We start from the raw sequence: 9,524 nt of genomic DNA, 5'->3' as shown, positions 1-9,524 counted from the left end.
CATGCAAACCGGATGAAGCTACAACATTTATGTTGGCAGATCTTCTGCTGAAGTTAATGACGACCGTTTCAAATGCCATTGCAAAGCGATGTCCCGATGCACCCTTGTCTGAGGAAGAAGTTCGGTCCATTCTGGGCGACACTCTCAACGACAGTCTTTCACCAGGCACAACAAAGTCTAAGAGTTTGGATAAGCTCACAGACTTGGTTGTAGAGGAGGTGACGAAGACTGTCAACTCCACCTTGTCTGCAAGCTCCACCTGTGTGAGCTCTGAGAAGCCTATACCAACCCGCCTCATTAACCCCGCTAAAGTCCAGAAGATGATCTGTTATGCCTGCGTTAAAGGCAGATGCAAAAATCCAACTCTTGCTCGGTGTCAATCGCGCAGGCGAAGTCGGGCCATTTCCTCAGAGGAACAGGGCGCTTCAGATGATCCCATTCGAATGTGTAGGACCTCTTCAAGCTCCCACTCTTCAGGAGTCAGCTCCAAGTCAGGTAGTTCCTCAGAGGGAGGTTCAACAACAAGCAGTATGGACAGTGGGAAGATGCTTGTCAGGAAACAATCAACAATAGTTTGACTGACATCACAGACTTCTTTAATGAGTTCAATGACAGCCTCTTTCTCAATTCATCGTTTTCTCCAGAGATTGATATGGCTTTAGATGAAATTATTGAGTCAATCAGTAAGGAAAGCAAAATGGAAAGGAATCTCCACAGCCAAACCTCTCAATCAGTAAAGGAATGAGGACGATCAATAGTCTTTTCATAAAGACTTTTGCCACAGCAAGGACGCTTCAAATACTGACAGGGTCGCGAAAAATTCAAGGAGGAGACCAAAGTCAATAGGAGGCTGACGATACAGTCATTGATGGCTAGTATTGACGCTGTGCTTCTGGAGAAGGAGAAGCCGGGAGGTGGAAATGAAAGTTCTGCATTCCAAACACTGAAAAAGCCTCCATCTGAAAAGGTTCTTGAGTTCACAAAACAGCTTTCAGATCTCATCTATGCGCACATCGCACCTGGAAGGAATTCAGACATTAGTTCAGGTCCAGTGAAAAAGGTGGCTGTTACTAAGGCACACAGGGGCATATATGCAGACATTCAGACCAGGGTGTTTTGTTTTCTGTCCTTGATAAGCTGGTGGCTGAACAACCAAGTTAACTGCCACACAAAAAGGGTGTCAGAGGCTTTTATGGCCATCGACTCACTGGAAACAAACAAGCAGTCATCATCATCAGAGGTCAGCAGCATTGAGGAGAAAACATCGAAGCAGTCAACATCATCAGAGGTCAGCAGCGGAGGGAATGAAAGACCGAAGAAGTCAACACCAGCAGTGTTCAACAGAATTGAGGAGAAAGGATCGAAGCAGACGTCATCATCAGAGGTCAGCAGCAGTGAGAAGAAAGGATCGAAGCAGTCAACACCAGCAGTGGTCAGCAGCATTGAGGAGAAAAGATCAAGCAGTCAACATCATCAGAGGTCAGCAGCAGTGGGAAGAAAGATCGAAGCAGTCAACACCAGCAGTGGTCAGCAGCATTGAGGAGAAAGGATCGAAGCAGTCAACATCATCAGAGGTCAGCAGCAGTGGGAAGAAAGATCTAAGCAGTCAACACCAGCAGTGGTCAGCAGCATTGAGGAGAAAAGATCGAAGCAGTCAACATCATCAGAGGTCAGCAGCGGAGGGAATGAAAGATCGAAGCAGTCAACATCATCAGAGGTCAGCAGCAGTGGGAAGAAAAGACCGAAGCAGTCAACACCAGCAGTGGTCAGCAGCATTGAGGAGAAAAGATCGAAGCAGTCAACATCATCAGAGGTCAGCAGCAGTGGGAAGAAAAGACCGAAGCAGTCAACACCATCAGTGGTCAGCAGCATTGAGGAGAAAAGATCGAAGCAGTCAACATCATCAGAGGTCAGCAAAGAAAAGGAGAACTCAGCATCATCAGACAGCAACTCCAGGGAGAAGATTGCAAAGATGCTGGCAGCAGACAGATATAAAATGTATGTCGGTGTTCTCTTGGACCAGCTCATCACACGAATCTATAATAAGGCAAAGGTGACCCGGACTGATGTCGACATAACAGACACAAGTCATCATCTGCTGGAGAGAATATGGGCCGAGGTCAAAGACATTGACTCAACTTTCAACCCCAACACAATCCTTGATGAGGTCATTTTCAAGGAGTTGTGTAAGAAGTGGCCTTGTCCAGAGATGCTATTGGTTTCCTTTCTTTTAAGAGATCCAGAACTTGAGATATCAATTCGCTCCTCTTTGAAAAGACGCCTGTGCAAAAAGCCTGGCTTCTTCTCCTCTTTCAGAGCAGGCTTCTCTTCCTTCTTCCGGAGATAAAAGGTGGATGATGTTATTCCGATAGCTTCACTTTCAAATTTAAATATGTTTTCTCCATGTGCTCCTGTTATCCCCACATTTATAAAAATGAATAAAATGTATAAAATGGAATTATTTGCTCTCAGTATTTATTCCACTCAGACTTAAGTCTTGTTGTGGCTTTTCTCCAGGTGCTCCGGTTCCCTCCCATATTTAAAACAATTATTAAAAGATTCCAAATCGAATCATTTGTTCTCAGGATTTATTCCACTGAGACTAAAGTTTTGCTGTTTTACAAGCTGAAAATTCACTGTTTCACAGGTGCAAGTTTAGTTTCTTCCTTTAATTCATCAGCCATCAGCACCTTCACCTGAACTTAGCTCCAACAAGCTGTATAAGGCAGAGTAGAGTGACCTCATTATGGCTGGTGATCAAATAGCGATAGTAAGCATCTAACTGTCAGATATTTTCAGAATAAGACACAGTTGCTGCTGACTATCACCGTAAATCGATATAGTGTTACTTGATTGTGTTTGTCTTAATTTTGAAGGAAATTTGAGATCTCAACTAATTCAATTTTGGAATTAAATTTCTGCAGGAAGATGGAAATATTACAACTGCAACATGTTTTTTATATCTCACTTATGTAAAAAGCAACAAGAGTTTATATGATTTAATATATAGGATAAGATGTAGAATATCCCTTGTACGTCTGAAGGTCTTCTGCACAAATTACCACAAAAAAACATTAGATGTTAGCAGGTGTTAGGGGCCACCAGCGGATGTTAGGGACATAACTTCAGTTGAGCACCTTAGCGTCATCAAGTGTTTTGACCTTCTGATCAATGATACAGGCCGAACTTGAGGGTACGCTGAGGATAAAGGTAAATCTGACTGGCTGCTGGGTATTATGGCAGGACTATGAAAGCCATGTGGCTGCTCAGTAGATCAGACATCATTACCTCTTTAGCCTTTTTAAACTAAACTCTGTACCATTTTAGAACATAGGACAAGATGGAGAATATTCCTTGTACGTTCGGCCGCAGCAATTAATGCCTATTGCCAGTTGATGTTAGTGGATGTTAGTGACCACCAGCGGATGTTAGGGACATATCTTCAGTTGTGTACCTTAGCGTCATCAGGTGTTTAGGTCTTTTAATCACAAGACATCCTCTTTTAAGGCAGGCCCACCACAGGTTGATCAGACCTGGGTGCATGTCCCTAGCATATTGGGGCCCAGTTGGGATCTTTCCTCCTGATCCAGAGCCATTGGCTGCAGCGTTCTGCAGTGTGTGATGTTTCTTTTATGGTCCGGCGCAGGGCTTGTCGATGGATCTCCAGATCTTTGTGCAACCTAATGGTGCAGCCAACCTCCACAGGGCAAGCTATTGCTTTCCAGCCACATTGCTGTGCCTCAAATGCAAGGTCTGCATACCACAGCCTTTTCCTTTCATTTGCTTCATCAACATTATCCACCTAGGGTACTGTCAATTCTAAAAAGTAGACGATGCACAGGGTATTAGACCAGATTATCAGGTCAGGTCTTAGGGTGGTAGTGACAATATGTGATGGGACTGTAAGTCGCTGGCCCACATCCACCAGCATCTCCCAGTCTCGGACTTGCTCCAACTGACCACTACTGGCCAGTGGAGGAGGCCCTCTCTTTCCCTGTTCCTCTCGCGGATAAATGTTGTCCTTTAAACTGCATTCGATGTTTTGGATGGCAAGGCATTGGTAGCAGTTCACTTAGTTTTTAATATTACTTGCATGTGGCCTTCTTGGTGTGTAACGCCGGGTTTACACCGGCGCTGAAGCGCCGCCCGCGCCAGCAGCGTTATTCTCAAGCGCGCAGCCGCCTGGCTGTTCACACCGGACCCGCATTTCTCCGCGTCAGTCAGCCCGTGATTCTCCGCTTGTTGTTGTATGTAACCCGTTCAATGTCGGGTGTCGGGGTAAATGACGTATTCTCCAAGCAAGCTAGCCCCCCTCTCTCTCTTTTTATCTATATGACTGCTTGTGTGGCTGTAGTGGATGGGCAGAGGGGACATTTAATTATGTGATTGGGAAAATTGGGAAAATTAAAACTCCAGGACAACAGAAGGGAATACAAAGTATGGGATGCATATTTGATCATTTAATGTCTGTTTCCTGGCGCGATACGCTCGCCGCACGCCAAACCATCGGTGAAGGGCGCTAGCCTGGCCTGTGCATCGCAGCCCATGTGAACCGCACAAAGGTTTAACAGGGGGATGGGAGGCGCCTGGCTTTCCTTGGCGCTGCGCTGCGCGGCGCTTCAGCGCCCGGTGTAAACCCGGCGTCAGTGTACCATAATCTGGATGCCAGATTGGCAGGCTGCAGAAAACATACCAATGAATATCGGCCAATGTTATCGGTGAAAGTCAAGTTTATTACCGATACGCCGATAGCAGTAAACGAGGCAAATATCGGCCGCTACCGATATACGGCCGATACATCGGTGCACCACTACTTGATGCAGTGTTAACCTTTAAACTCTGATGTTGGACAACATACTGCAAATGTGAAGAGGAAAAATCGGACATTAGCTTTAGAGAACCAACAAATTCAGATTAAATCCTGTAATTCCACAGGCAGACACTGGTTATTTCGTTGATTTACATTCACAAAAAGAGCCAATGAAATACAACGTTTATTTACATGGAAACATAACATTTTATAAGTTTTAGATCTTTTTCAGAAAGGCACTTGATCAAATTCTTGTTGCAAATTATCAACAAGATTAAGGAAAATTCTATTCGGTAAAAGGCACATAAAAAAGAAAAACACACGAGGAAAAGACATGGAGGGTGTAAACAAACATGAACAGACCATTTTCAAACTTTGAATCACAGACAAAATGGCAATCACGACTCTATCCCAACACAGTGATGAAAAGTTGTATTTCTGATGATGGTTTAAGAACTTCAATCTAAAGTTAAAGGTGTGAGGAGTATTAAAGGGCCCTCGCTCCTTGGATAGATCAGCACATGTAGGTGAAACAATGGATTCTACTTCTAATCTACAAAACTTCTGCTTTGTAAATGCATTTTTACTTTGATGTACTTGTCCCAGGGCTTTCATCTGATCAACTTCAAATTGAGATGAGTGTCATCACAACAAGATGGAGATAAAAACTAACTCAAAGATCGATTTTTCATCACACGGTGTGACTGTGGCATGGCATCAAAGTTTGATTACGCACCATCAAAACATGAGGTTCTGTACTTCGGACATACAAGGTCCAATCGACTCCAAACTAGACATCTAAGACAAGAATCCCGGCCTGATGACATCTACACAGAAATCATTTCTTAATATCACAGCGCCACCTGCTGGCTACAGGAAGTGCCATGTTTTATACTTTGATGCACTGCTCCTGGCTGCTTAACAATATACAGCTCAAATGAGCTGAGACAAGTCATTGGACCATGGTCAGAATTGTGACATTTCCTCAAAACGTGTAAACATTGCGGTGCGGCGAAGGATCATCCTTTGCCAAAGGACACGATGTTGTCATAACTCCAGTGTGCATTGTCCTATCACTGCCAAACTTCTGTCTCATGATTAGAGTCCAAGTCTGAACAGCTCTGTGTCAATATTTCCTCAGTGTCATAGCGCCACCTACTGGCAACAGGAAGTAAGCTTTGTTTTACAACTATCATTCGATTTACATAAAATTTTCACAGTGTGATGTGCAATTGATAGCATGGACCGTAATGAGCAATTAGCAGGCAAGGATCGACATCACTCGACGGACGCAGGAAGTGAAGCGTTTGTCCTTGCCGCAAAACACATGCAACGCGGAGACGTGCGCTTGGTCATTGATCGCTCTCTCCACTAACCGCAACAGGCTTCAAAATGCCTGTGCTCGGGCCCGTTAGTGCTACAACGTAGCCTTAGTTATTATTATATTAGATTTGTCTCTTCCCAGTGGGGAGAGAACAGGTGCATTCAGTTAGTGAGTTTTAAAGAGTTTTAAACATATAATTAAATAGCATTAATAACATTATATAATATTTAGTTATTATTCATAACATTATTTCAAATGTAAATCAAATATAGTCATCAAAATATATAAGTAAGAAAAAAAGTATTTACTGAAATAAATGATCGCAAAACTTCGACATCAGTAGGTGTTTTCATCACCATAGCAACCAGATGCTAAGATTTGAAATAGAAGCTGATTTTGATTGACAGGGACACTCCCTCAATACCCCTATTGTTGCTGTGACAACAGGATGATTTTGATTGGACAATTTTGATAGGAGACCCCTGATTGGCTGTTGATTGCCTTAAATACTGTTAGAGTTTAAGACAGTTTCTATTGCACTCTGACCTTGACTGAGGTAAGTCATGTCTCACTCACTCTCTGTATTTACCCAGCATGCTAACCGATACATTTCAGGCTCATAATTTAAGTTTGAAATGAGACCACTGTATAATATGAAGTTGCTGCTGTTACCTGCTGCTGTTAAATGTTGATAATGTGCTGGTTTCTGTTGCTTCTATGACAAATGTGGGAATATTGTTGCTGGCTTGTTTTGTGTTTTCTGCTGCTTATCTTTGATTCCTGTGGTATTCTTTTTATGTTGTGATACGTGATAATGAATGAGTGATACGTGATAGCGTGATGCTAAGTAGCGTTAGGTCGCCTAGGCCAGGCAGAGCGAGGCATTGTGGAAAACACATCTTTAGCACCAGGATATTTTCACATTTCACATCTTATTCTACCAAACAATGTGATTTTTGTAACAGTGGGAAGATTAACCTTGGTATTTAAAGGGGACATAGCATGCAAATTGCACTTTGTTAGTGCTTCTACAGGTTAATGTGGGTATCTGGCATGTCTACCAACCCAAAAACTCTGGGGAAAAAACACTCGCGCGTTTTGTTATAGTTCCTCTAAGTCAGAAACGTCATGCTTGAGCGACTCGATTGCGCTTCCTGGGTATTGTTTCGTAACAAGGAACTGGAAGTCTCCCTACATGGTCTTGGCCCACCCCACCCCCGTCCCCCGTCCCCCACACTCGTTACTTCCGGGTTTACACCGGAGGCAGCGCAGCGCCGTTCCCAAGCACGCAGCCGGGCTGTTCACCGGGACGAGCATTTCTCCGCTGGTCAGCCCGCGATTCACTCACATGTGGCATTTGTCTGGATCGTCGGGACTGGGAGGCTGCAGCAGCTGCTCGGGAGCGACCGCTCGCTCTCCCGTGCGTGAGCTGGAATTTGTGTCAGCGCCACACAGCCCTGCTGGCTGTGGAGGACTTCCGCAGTGTTCAGCGCTACTGTAACCCCCGAACCCCGACATTCAACGGGTACAACAAGCGGAGAAAGCAGAATCGTGGGCTGACCTTATATATACAGTCTATGGGGCTGACCAGCGCGGAGAAATGCTCGTCCCGTGTGAACAGCCAGGCGGCTGCGCGCTTGAGAACGGCGCTGCGCTGCCACGCGGTCTTCCACACTGCCAGCTGTGTGGAAGACTTCCGCAGTGTTCAGCTCTACTGTACGCCGGGTTACAGTAGTTACGCCGGGTTACAGTAGTTACGCCGGGTACAGTAGTTACGCCGGGTACACCGGGCAGCGCAGCGCCGTTCTCCAGCACGCAGCCGCCTGGCTGTTCACACGGACGTGCATTTCTCCGCTGGTCAGCCCCATAGACTGTATATATAAGGTCAGCCCGCGATTCTGCTTTCTCCGCTTGTTGTTGTACCCGTTGAATGTCGGGGTTCGGGGTAAATGATGGTCTTCATAGCCCCCCACCTCTCTCTCTCTCTGTCTGTCTGCTTGTGTGCTTGTAGTGGATGGGCAGAGGGGACATTTAATTATGTGATTGGGAAAATTAAAACTCCAGGACAACAAGGGGAATACAAAGTATGGGATGCATATTTGATAATTTATATCATATAAAATATGTAATTTATATCGTTTAAAATCATGGGGGGAGAGGGGGGAGGGGGGAGCTGGCTCATTAGCATTTAAAGGAACAGGCACTCAAAACAGGTCGCTCTGTGGAGGGCTGTTTTATACAGGGTAAAAAGGGTGCTGTTTTATATGATCCTTGTGGTATTTTGACCAAAGTATGTTACAGACATTTCATTAAGACCCCAAGGAACCATATCAACTTGTGGTAAAATGGGCATGCTATGTCCCCTTTAACTATAGTATTGCAGAAAAAGTAATAAAAAAACAACTGCCATCACTGCCAATCAAATTCATATCAAAGCATCTGGTTGCCATGGTGATTGATGAGGGAAGTTTTCCCAGTCATTTATTTCAGAAAATGCTTTTTTTTTACTGGTGAGTTTGAATGTGTTTAAGGACAAGTTGACGGGAGCTTAAGCTAATGCTAGGAGCACATTACATGAGGTGTGTAGCTCCTTTAAGGAAAAAACAATCCCTCTCCATTGGGTCTAATGTTATTTCAGAGAAAACATTTCTGGAAGGAGCATCAACTCGCATTACTCGCTCCCACGGTCCCATTTTTTTACTCTCACAAATCCCAAATATATCTGTGTTCGGCAACGTCTTGGGATTCTCACGGTGTCTTTATTTCACAGATAGGACTTATAGTTTTTGAATTATAGTTGTTTGAGTGCTGCACTCAGAGTTTAGATTTGTCTCTTCCCAGTGGGGAGAGAACAGGTGCATTCAGTTGAGTTTCCATGGCAACCAGCATCTCACTCTCTGTGTCTCTTTGTGTGTCTCTCTGTGTGTCTCTCTCTGTGTCTCTCACTCTTTCTGTGTCTCTCTCTCTCTCTCTTAAACCAGCCAGTCTGTCTCTCTCCTTCGCTCGGCGTGTCTCTCTCTGGGTCTCTCTGTGTGTCTCTCTCTCTGTGTCAATTGTTTTATATTGAATGTTTGTCAATAGATCAATTTCACCTAAATCTTACACACTATTTCATCCTGTCACCTGCAGACAAACGTCATTTAACTTCTAGATACAGACGAGAACGGAAACTTCTTGTGAGAACGATCCTCGACGACCACAAACCAACATAAAGACAACAAACTACTCAGCAGATAAGAGAAAATAGAGCATCAACTGTTCCAAGAGCTTCATCAACAAATAGATCTGCTCTCTGTTGTAAACATGCAGCAACCAGACATTGTGTTGAGCCTCAGAGCCGAACTCCTCCGAGCCAACAGGGAGATTATGGCTCTTAAAAATGGAAACACC

This window comes from Hippoglossus stenolepis, chromosome 10, assembly GCF_022539355.2.
Source record: "Hippoglossus stenolepis isolate QCI-W04-F060 chromosome 10, HSTE1.2, whole genome shotgun sequence".
In the NCBI taxonomy this organism is placed as follows: domain Eukaryota; kingdom Metazoa; phylum Chordata; class Actinopteri; order Pleuronectiformes; family Pleuronectidae; genus Hippoglossus; species Hippoglossus stenolepis.
The sequence above is the reverse complement of the archived record's forward strand: the minus strand, read 5'-3'. Positions refer to the sequence as shown.